This window comes from Macaca thibetana, chromosome 2 (assembly GCF_024542745.1).
Source record: "Macaca thibetana thibetana isolate TM-01 chromosome 2, ASM2454274v1, whole genome shotgun sequence".
NCBI classification, from domain to species: Eukaryota; Metazoa; Chordata; class Mammalia; order Primates; family Cercopithecidae; genus Macaca; species Macaca thibetana.
Window position 1 is genome coordinate 7,389,056 of NC_065579.1, and position 11,449 is coordinate 7,400,504.

The 11,449-nt window shown below is 39.1% G+C and overlaps 1 long non-coding RNA gene across 1 annotated transcript; it reads right to left on the minus strand.

Moving 5' to 3' along the window:
* Positions 1 to 1,366: 1,366 nt before the first annotated feature.
* Positions 1,367 to 3,926, minus strand: LOC126948039 (uncharacterized). Its single transcript, XR_007723320.1, has 3 exons — positions 3,751 to 3,926; positions 1,942 to 2,046; positions 1,367 to 1,708 (listed from the first exon to the last, which is right to left on the minus strand). It is a non-coding gene; the product is annotated as an uncharacterized LOC126948039 (long non-coding RNA).
* Between the last annotated feature and the right edge of the window lie 7,523 nt (positions 3,927 to 11,449).

Genomic DNA, 11,449 nt, shown 5'->3' on the forward strand with positions numbered 1-11,449 from the left:
TTCTCAGGGAGGGGTAACACTCTGTACAGGGTCCTCATAAGAGTTTTTAAAGCCTCTATAATAGCATAGTAGCATTCGTTACACTAACTCTGTCTCTCTTTTATTTTTGTTTTGTTTGTTTGTTTGTTTGTTTGTTTGTTTGAGACGGAATCTCGCTCTGTTGCCCAGGCTGGAGTGCAGTGGTGCGTTCTGAGCTCACTGCAAACTCTGCCTCCCGGGTTCACGCCATTCTCCTGCCTCAGCCTCCTGAGTAGCTGGGACTACTGGTGCCCGCCATGACACCAGGCTAATTTTTTGTATTTTTTTTTTTTAGTAGAGACGGGGTTTCATCATGTTAGCCAAGATGGTCTCGATCTCCTGACCTCGTGATCCTCCCACCTGGGCCTCCCAAAGTGCAGGGATTATAGGCAAGAGCCACTGCGCCAGGCCACTAACTCTGTTATATTTCTTCTCTTTCTCTAAAGGAGAAGGATCTAAAGTATCTAGACATCGTACAGTGTACGACACATAGTAGATGCTGACTTAGGCTTCCAATTCTAGCCTATGGGCTACTTATAGCTGTGTTCTATACCTATTGGTGTCAGTTGTTACTTCATTTTACATCTAAAGAACCTATTGGTTATGAAAATCATATCTCTTTCTGTACAATTAGGACCTCCTATTTCCCCCCACTTTAATAGTGAGCCACACAATCCCAGACACTGTGCTAGTCATGGGCAATCACAAGGTGAACAACTTACAGCCCATTTTCTCAAGGATCTCATAATCTCATATATAAATAATGGTGATTTACCTACTCTGTACCACTTCTGAGTATTAGGGTTTGGATCCAACAGGCATTTATTTGGAGATGGAGATAAACAATGTAGAAAAAAATAATTACACATATTGTTTTCATTGAGCAAAAATAATTTTTTTTCACTAAAGAAGACTTGAAGGTTAAAATTATATTATTGCAAGTAAAGACAAAGCAATCTGTTTCCTTGTCAAATATTCTGATACTGACAGAGTGCAAACAGAGGTTGGCAGGTATTCAGCCGTCTCCCAATGATGCTTCCTCAGTGCCAAACTTCCCATTTAAAGTTCTCATTCTAATTCAACAAAGCCTGAAGGTAAAGAAAGCATAGGAATAATGAAAAAGCTCAAAACTATAAAATTAAAAATCTCACTTGCCTGTGAATCACTAAAGGAAGGTGGATACAGGGCTTCCAAAGCATGAGGGAGCACACTCACTGTATGGATATTGGCATTTACACCCCACCCCCCGACCCCCACCCCACAGACACACTTCTTCAGAAAGGCATTTTCAGTTCACTGTCTTCTCTAGAAACTCAGAGAAAACAGCAAAAGCAAGACAAAATGGGGATACAATTTATTTTACAATGAAGTAATTATGAATTCCAATTAAAACCACAATGCCTACTGAGTGCATACTGTGAACTAGAAATCAGTCTAAATGCTTTCTGCTAATTAATTGAGAACACATACACAGCTCCCTAAAATAAGTGTCGCAGCCCTAATAGACGCATCCAATGATCCTTTGATTAAGGCAAGATCCCGTGTCAGATCCCTGTTCCACTCAGATTCTCCTTAGAATAAAAGATGAATAAAAATAAGAGGTTTCTTGTTGTTGTAGTTGTTGTTTGCTCATTTGCTTTTTGTCTCTGACTTAGTGTCTTTGTTGAAAAAGACTTTTGGAAGTAAAATGCTGAGAAGGAAGAGGAAACAAACTTCAGACCTTAATAAGGAAAATCTGTAACCATAAGAATTATAAGTGGCAAAATCTTATTCATTCTTAGTTTGTTGTAAAGCATGGCTACCCATATTTTGCCATACTTCATCTTCAGTCATACCTGCATGGATATTTTGCTAACCTGAAAGGCACTCTGTGGACCAGACATTCAGGAGGCCTATGTTTTGCCACTCATTAGATATACTTACCTGTGTCACTTGAATATTTATTTTTCTCTAATTTTATTAATTATGTTCTTCAGTTTCCAGAATAGCAGGCAACATACTTCTGGGCGTGTTCTCTTTCATTTGAATCTGTAAGAATTCATGATGGTCATAATGTATATGTTATTTGTGGGTAATGAAAAAACAAATATACAAGCATTCATATTTTCATATATGCCTTCTGCAAAAATGTAAGTATATAGAAGGTTTCAGTCAGTGTTAATGATTGAAACACAAAGATCTATCAATCATGATTATCATATCACAAAATTCATTATGCTTTTGATATGCTTGGAACTATGTGTATTTTATTGTATCATCCTTGCAAGAACTCTGTAAGGTTATTAATATCCTTACTTATGCGGAAGGGGATTGAGACTTTGAAATGTTAAACATCTTGGCCAAGTTCCTAATAACTAATAAGTGACAGAGTAACTAATAAGTGACAGAGTCGGAGTTTGAATCCAGATATACCTAAGCTTAAGGTTCACATTTTTAATAATTACCGATTTTCTTCTCCTCTGAGTGATGGAATTTCCTTAAAGATAGATATGTAGGCACTTGTATCTAGTCCCAAGCAATGTTGTAAATGTTCTAATAGAGATCAGAAAGGAAGTAATAATTGCTCTCTAGCTAAGAGGAGAATAATGGACCTGTTTTTGAAGAATGAGTAGATTTTCAGACAGAGAAGCAAACAAAAATTATGTAGGCAAAGGCAAAGAAATGTACAGAATGGTTAGACTTTGAGAATTTAAATTGTGGATAGAGAATTGCTAAGTCCTGTGAATGGTGGAAGTGAAAGCTGAGGTTTGAAAAATAGATTCGAGCTAGATTATAAAGATTCATGAACACTATATACAGAAATCAGGATTTCACATTTTCCTGAACATTTCCTGAATCTAACTGTCAAACTTAATGAAAGTTTTAGTAAATATCAAAAGCAGGTTTAGTAAATATCAAAGGCAGGTTCTGTAGTCCTTTTTGCTTTCAACTTTTCTACTACCATCACATCACATCAGCCAACTTACTTAATATTGCCGGGATATGATTCCTATGTTTTAATTCATCTGTAACCTATTTAGAAATTGACACATTATCAAATGAAACAGGGTCTTATATGATAGGGATCTGTGAATGGTACAGGAAATATATAAGAGTTGAATAATTCATATGTAGGAGTGACACTTGGAGGGAAGTAGGTCATGGAAATATGCATAGTGGTGAAGAGCATGAGCACTAGAGTTGGGTCTAATAACCTCAAACTTTGTGTGATCCTGAAGACATGATTTACCTTTTAGTTTATTCTTAAGTAGTGACAGCAATGAAAGTATAATGAATGATCAATAAATATTGATTAGTCAAAGATTCTGAGAGGATAGAAATTGATGATAGTCATTCAGGAAGGGCAATGGAAGAACAGGAAATAAGACACAGGTACAGGTATGTCCCATGCTAGGAGTAACTAGAATGAGTATAGAAGTTGAGAAATCCAGGTAAATTTGAGTTGGATATGCCAGAATCATGTTTGAGGCAGCATAGTACAATGGAAAACACACTGGATTCCCCACTAGGCCACTTTGACAGTCTTCTGTATTTAGCACTTAACCACTCTCCTGAAACAATTTTTTTAATCCATAAAACATGTTTAATTGTTCAGAAGCACATAGGAGACTGTTTAGCATGAAAAATTCAATATGTATTATTAGGACGTCCATCTTTCACAGAGCTATATGGCAATTTTATTATATCTATGACTCGCACATGTACAACCCAATACTGTATTGGAAGACTCACCTGGTTCTAATTTTTAAGCATTGGGATAATGTCCTCCCGCATAATTTGTGATAAAGAACTCTTTCCTACAAAACAGTTCATAAATGTTATACTTGAATATAAAAGCATACTACCAAATAAACAGATTTAGGGTAAAGAAAGCAGTAAACTTTCTGTTAACTCCTCTTAGATCTAAAATTCCCAGAGCCACAATGTATACATTATATTAAAGAATTTTTAAAATCTTGGGGGAAATAATCTTTCTTAACTTTGTTTAACTCAGACCTTCCCACACTTATTTGACCACTGAACCATTTTTATCGTGAAATATTTGTTAATAGTCAATGGAACTGTGGCACCTAGGGTTCTACTTTGGTTAATAATACAGGTTAGAGCTGTAGTAAACTGAAGACTTGACTAGGGCTGGAGGATCATTTTTCACATGGCTGTTGGCAGGAGGTCTCAGTTTTTCATCACATGAACCTCTCCACAAGGCTGCCTAAATGTCCTCATGACATCACAACTGGTTTTTTCCATGGTAAGTGATTCCAAAGAGATAGAAAGGCAAAAGCCCCAATGTTTTTTGTGACAGTCTCAAAAATTACCCAGATGGTCACTTCTGGCATATTCCGTTTGTTTCAAGTGACTCACTAAGTCCAGCGCACCTTCCAGGGGAGAGATATTAAGCTCCATCTCTAAAAGGAAAGAATGTCAGAGAAGTAATTAACAGATCTTAAAGTCACTCTATATTGGCCTTTTGAATGTAGGGAGGGAAGCTCCGCAACTTGCTTACTTGATATATTAGCCTGTTCTTATGCTACTAATGAAGACATACCCAAGACTGGGTAATTTATACAGAAAAAGAGGTCTCACATGGCTAAGGAAGCCTCATAATCATTGTGGAAGGCAAAAGAGGAGAAATGCACATCTTACATGGAGGCAGGCAAGAGAGAGCATGTGCAAGGGAGCTCCCTTTTATAAAACCATCAGATCTTGTGAGACTTATTCACTATCACGGGAACAGCACAGTAAAAACCTGCCCCAGTGATTCAGTTACCTCCCAATGGGTCCTTCCCATGACACATGGGGGTTATTACAATTCAAGGTGAGATTTGGGTAGGGAAACAGAGCCAAACCATATCATTCGACTCCTGGCCCCTTCCAAATGTCATGTCCTCACATTTCAAAATCAATCATGCCTTCCCGATAATCCCCCAAATCTTAACTAATTCCTGCATTTACTCAAAAGTCCAACTCCCAGGTCTAATCTGAGACAAGGCAAGTCCCTTTTGCCTATGAGCCTGTAAAATCAAAAGCAAGTTATTTACTTCCTGGATACAATGGAGGCACAGGCATTGGGTAAATATGTCCATTTCAAATGGGAGAAATTGACCAAAATGAAGGGGCTACAGGCCTCATACAAGTCTGAAATCCAGAGGGGCTGTCAAATCTTAAAGCTCCAGTATAATCTCCTTTGACTTCACGTCTCATATCTAGGTCACATTGATGCCAGAGATGCATTCCCATGGCCTTGAGAAACTCCACTCCTGTGGCTTCATGGGGCTCAGCCTCCTTCCTTGCTGCCTTTGTGGGCTGGCATTGAGTGTCTGTGGTTTTTCCAGGTGCACAGTGCAAGCTGTCAATGGATCTACCATTCCGGGATCTGGAGGATGGTTGCCCTCTTCTCACAACTCCACTACACAGTGCCCCACTGGGGACTCTGTGTGGGGGCTCCAACCCCACATATTCCTTCTGCATTACCCTAGCAGAGGTTCTCAACAAGAGCCCTGCCTCTGCAGAAAACTTCTGCCTGGACATCCAGGTGTTTCCATACATTCTCTGAAACCTGGGCGGAGGTTCCTAAACCTCAATTATTGACTTCTGTGCACCCACATGCCCAACACCATCTGGATGCTGCCAAGACTTGGGGCTTGCATTGTCAGAAGCAATGGCCTGGGCTATATATTGGCCCCATTTAGCTACAGCTGGAGCAGCTGGGACACAAGACACTAAGTCTCAAGACTGCATACAGCAGAGATCCTTGGACCTGGCCCAGGGAACCATTTTTTTCCCTCGTAGGTCTCTGAGCCTGTGATTGGAGGGGTTCCAGTCACTGACATGCCCTGAAGACATTTTCCCCATTGTCTTGGTGATTAGCATTTGGCTCCTCATTACTTATGCAAATTTCTGATGCCAGCTTGAATTTCTCCCCAGAAAATTGGCTTTTCCTTTCTACATTTTCACTCTGCAAATTTTTCAAACTTTTATGTTCTGCTCCCTTTTGAACACTTTACTACTTAGAAATTTCTTCCCCCAGATACCCTAAATCATGTCTCTCAAGTTCAAAGTTTCACAGATCTCTAAGGCAGGGACAAAATGCCACCAGTCTATTTACATAGCAAGAGTGATCTTTACTCCAGCTCCCAACAAGTTCCTTATCTCCATCTGAGACCACCTCAGCCTGGACTTTACTGTCCATATCACTATCAGCATTTTGGTTAAAGCCATTCAACATGTCTCTAGGAAGTCTCAAACTTTCCCACACCATTCTGTCTTCTGAGTCCTTCAAGTCTCTAGGAAATTTCAAACTTTCCCACACCATTCTGTCTTCTGAGTCCTTCAAGTCTCTCGGAAGTTCCAAACTTTTCCACATTTTCCCATCTTCTGAGCCCTCCAAACTCTCCCAATCTCTGTCTGTTACCCAGTTCCCGTTGCTTTCACATTTCCAGATATCTTTACAGCAGCACCCCACTACCTGGTTACTGTATTAGACTGTTTTTGCACTGCTAATAAAGACATACTTGAGACTGGGTAATTTTTAGAGAAAAAGAGATTTCATGGACTCACAGTTCTGCATGGATGAGGAAGCCTCACAATCACAGCAAAAGGCGAAAGAGGAGAAAGGCACATCTTACAGGGTGGCAGGCAAGAGAGAGCATGTGCAGGGGATCTCCCTTTTATAAACCATCAGATATCATGAGACTTATTCCCTATCATGAGATCATCACAGGAAAAGCCTGCACCCATAATTCAGTTACCTCCCAAAGGGTCCCTCCTACAACACATGGGGATTATTACAATTCAAGGTGAGATGTGGGTGGTGATACAGAGCCAAGCCATACCACTCAGTTACCTCCTTGTTTCCCCTGCATCCTTAATGTTTCACTGTAGAAATCCCAGGTCTTTCTCAAAATGGTGTTTAAATCCATTTTTTGTCTAGATGATTATTAATTTAGAAAACATTCCAAGTAAATATTATATGCATCACTTATCTGCACAGAGTAATTATTTTGTGAATTCTGGTTAAGTTTCACTGAGAAAGACTTCTTTCATTTAAATACTCTAGGAAATATAATGTGAGGGACCTAGTTATGTTTAATAATAATTGTACTAGCCATGAGTTCTCCAAATTCTGAGACAATTGAGAAATGCAGAAAGTGTGATTTAAGAATGGCTCCATATGTTAAACCTTGAAACTGCAAAACATTCCCTAGGCAAGATTAGGCTCTTATATTTAGATAACATTGCAGTGATAACAATTTGATTTTTACTTTAGCAGGAATATTAGCTATTTCTGTATGTTTGTTTTAAAAATGTAAGTAAAATGGGACTTTTAATACAAGAAACGTGACAGACTCAGACATTCTGGATTTTGGTATCGATCGCATGAACTTGGGAAAACTATACCACCCTCATTAGCCTGGTAATTTTCTGTAAAAACAAAATAAATATATTGCTAAATTAGATAGTCTAAGTGCCATCTGTTGAAAAATGCTTTGGTCCTACTATTCCTACTTATTTTTAAATGAATTCCTGGCAAAATCTTAATGCTACAAGCTGTTCTGATTTCTAAGGTGACAAAAGACAGATGTTTTAAGTGAACAAAAATACATGCGCTAATACTCAGGAAAAGCTATTTTTTAATTGTTTTTTGACCTGTAAAAGATATAATCCAAGTGCTAGACATGATTCTGTGGAAAACATATATGTATTCGTAACATTCATAAAACCCTCTATGTTTATACAAGGTCCACGTAAATATTGTTCCTCTTAAAATAAACTATCTGAATAATTGAAATGGCTTAATCCAAATAATCAAGCATGCAGCAAACTACCAGAAGACAGGTGAGTGATGTTTGTTTATTTAAATAAGAAAAAGAGAACCAAATTATGTCACCAGGGATTAAAATAACACATTGCAGGCAATTGTGTCTCATAATTCATAACAAAATAAAACAAAAAAGGTGGACTTGGTGTTGGTTCAACGCTAAGGAATTAGGGCTGTTTCAGGTCTGTTCCGTTATTGATCTGCTCAATGAAGTCCCATCAGCTGGAATGAAGGGCCTAGAAAATGGGGCTTTTGACACAAGCAAATATATAATGTCCACTGTGCACAGGCATCATGACCAAGTGGCTGCAGTCAGCTAGTAAGACTTGCAACATAAATAGTCTCTGATGAAAACTCATGCTGTATTTTGTACACCTGGGAGAATTTTTTTAAAAACTAGGAGCTTTAAAGAGAGAAGGTGCTGATGTGTGAGCTAGTGTCACCATTACTTCCCATTGTGGGGTGAGCAAGTACTATGGGTGAAGTAACCTTCTCCTCACCAAGCAGACCCTATTGAACCTTTTTGCTGTGTGTGGTTTCTTTACCTATGCATCTAAATAAGTTCTATTTTTAGGTTTGATAGATCCTCAATTCTTGTTTTGGGTTCACTGCTTTTATAAAATTTACCCTAAAGTGTCAGACCACCTAAAGACAACTAGAACTATATGAGAATCATGTAGGTGCCTCTCTGTCTTATGTTTAACAAACACATATTTAGCATGTAAATTCTGCCAAGCCTAATGCTGAAATCTTCATGTACGTTGTATTAGTCTGTTCTTTCATTGCTATAAAGAAATATCTGAGAGTGGATAATTTATAAAGAATAGTGGTTTAATTGGCTCATGGTTCCACAAGATGTTCAGGAAGCATGATGCTGGCCATTGTCATCTGGGGAAGCCTGGGGAATTCTACAATCATGGCAACAGACAAAGGGGAAGTGTCTCCTCTTACATAGCCAGAGCATGAGTAAGAGAAAGAGGGGAGGTGGCATGTGCTTTTAAACAACCAGGTATCACAAGAACTCACTTCATGAAAACAACGCCAAAGGGGAATGGTGTTAAACCATGAGCAACTACCCTCATGATCCAATCACTTCCCCCACCTCCAAAATTAAGGATTACACTTCAAAATAAGATTTGGTTTGGGACACAGATCCAAAACATATCATTTGCCCCTGGCCCCTCCCAAATCTCATGTCTTTCTCACAATGCAAAATACAATCATGTCTTCCCAACATTCCCCCAAAGTGTTGACTCATTTCAGCATTAACTCAAAAGTCCACAGTCTGAAGTCTTATCTGAGACAAAGCTAGGCCCTCCTGCCTATGAGCCTGTAAAATGAAAAACAAGTTAGTTATTGACAGGGTACAATGTGGGTATAGACATTGGGTAAACAAAACTTTGTCAAAAGGGAGAAATTGAAAAAAGAAAGCGGTTACAGGCCCCATGCAACTCCGAAACCCAGAAGGGCAGTCATTAAATCTGAAGGCTCCAAAATAATCTTCTTTTATTCCATGTACCACCTCCAGGGAACGCTGGTGCAAGGGGTGGGCTCCCAAAGCTTTGGGCAGCTCTGCTTCTGTCTCTGCTTCAGCTCTGCTTCAGCCTCCACAGTCACTCTAATGGGCTGCTTTTGAGCGCCTATGGCCCTTTCAGGTGCAAGGGTGCAAGCTGCTAGTGGATCTACCATTCTAGGGTCTACAAGATCATGGCTGTCTTCTCACAGCTGCACTAGGCAGTGACCCAGTGGGAACTCTGCATGGGAGCTCCAACTCCATATTTCCCCTCCTCACTGACCTAGTAGAGCTTCTCTATAAGGGCTCTGTCCCTGAAGCAGGTTTCTGCCTGGACATCTAGGCTTTTCATAGATCATCTGAAATCTAGGCAGAGACACCTAATCCTCAATTATTGTGTTCTGTGGACCTGCAAACTTAACACCACATGGTAGCTGCCAAGGCTTATGGCTTGCACCCTCTGAAGCAGTTACCTGAGCTGTTCCTGGATCCCTTTGAGCCACGACTGGCTCAGGAGTGGCTGGGATGCAGGGAGCAGTGTCCCAAGGCTGTACAGGGCAACAGGGCCCTGGGGGCCTGGCCCATGAAACCATTCTTCTCTCCAAGGCCTCTGGGCCTGTAATGAAAGGGCCTGCCCCGAAGGTCTCTGAAATGCCTTGAAGGCCTTTTGTCCATTATGTTGGAAGCTTTTAGCATTTGCCTTCCTTTTAGTTACACAAATTTCCTTTTTTATGATTGGTGCACAACTGTTTATTTACATAAAAATTAATAAACAAATGTATATACTCAATGTGGTTATCCCATTTCATATCCATACAACAATTTTGTTTCCTCTAGTTACAATGAACTCAAATATAGTCACACATTGTCCTGTTTTCTGACATGAGAATGTTTGGGATTGAAGTTTCTTCAAAAAGGGGAGTTCACCAAGAAATCATCATGAAACCTGACTTTCATGGGGAATCAAGACAAAAGAAAGGCATCAGAAAAAAAGACAAAGAGGGGGAAAAAAACTATGTATGAAGGAAGATTTACAAACATCATAAACGTTCTCAACAGTGTTGTCATAATCCAGAAACACGCCAACCCATCCCAAAGGTCTTTGCACATAATGAGTTAAGGTTAATGAGATGGAGAGGGTATAAAGATTGTTTTTCTTTAAAGGAAATAGAAAAACTACTCTCTCAAAAGTAAGCATATTATTGGCATTTGTCGTCCTTGAATCTTTTTTTGTTATTTATTTATTTTTCAAAAAGTTATTGGTGTACAAGTGGTATTTGGTTACACGAGTAAGTTCTTTAGTGCCGACTTGTGAGATATTGGTGCACCCATCACCCAAGCAGTATACATTGCACCATATTTATAGTCTTTTAGCCCTCACACCACTCCCACTCTTCCCCTGAAGTCCCCATTTTATCATTCTTATGCCTTTGTGTCCTCATAGCTTAGATTCCACAAATCGTTGAGAACATACCGTGTTTCATTTTCCATTCCTGAGATACTTCACTTAGAATAATAGTCTCCAGTCTCATTCAAATCACTGCAAATGCCATTAATTCATTCCTTTTTTATGGCTGCGTAGTATTCTATCATATATATATATATATATATATATATATATACACCACGGTTTCTTTATCCACTTGTTGATTGATGGGCATTTGGTTGGTTCTACAATTTTGCAATTGTGAATTGTGCTGCTATAAACACGCATATGCAAGTATCTTTTTTGAATAATGACTTCTTTTCCTCTGGGTAGATGCACAGTAGTGGAATTGCTGGATCAAATGGTAGTTCTACTTTTAGTTCTTTAAGGAATCTCCATGTTGTTTTCCATAGTGACTGTCCTTGTTTGCATTTCCACCAGCAGTGCAGAAATGTTCCCTGTTCACCGCATCCTTGACAACATCTACTGGTTTTTTTTTTTTTTTTTTTTAATGGCCATTCTCACAGGAGTCAGGTGGTATTGTGACATGGTTTTGATTTTCATTTCCCTGATCACTAGTGACGTTGAGCATTTTTTCATATGTTTATTTGCCATTTGTGTATCTTATTTTGAGAATTGTCTATTCATGTCCTTAGCCCACTTTTTGATGGGA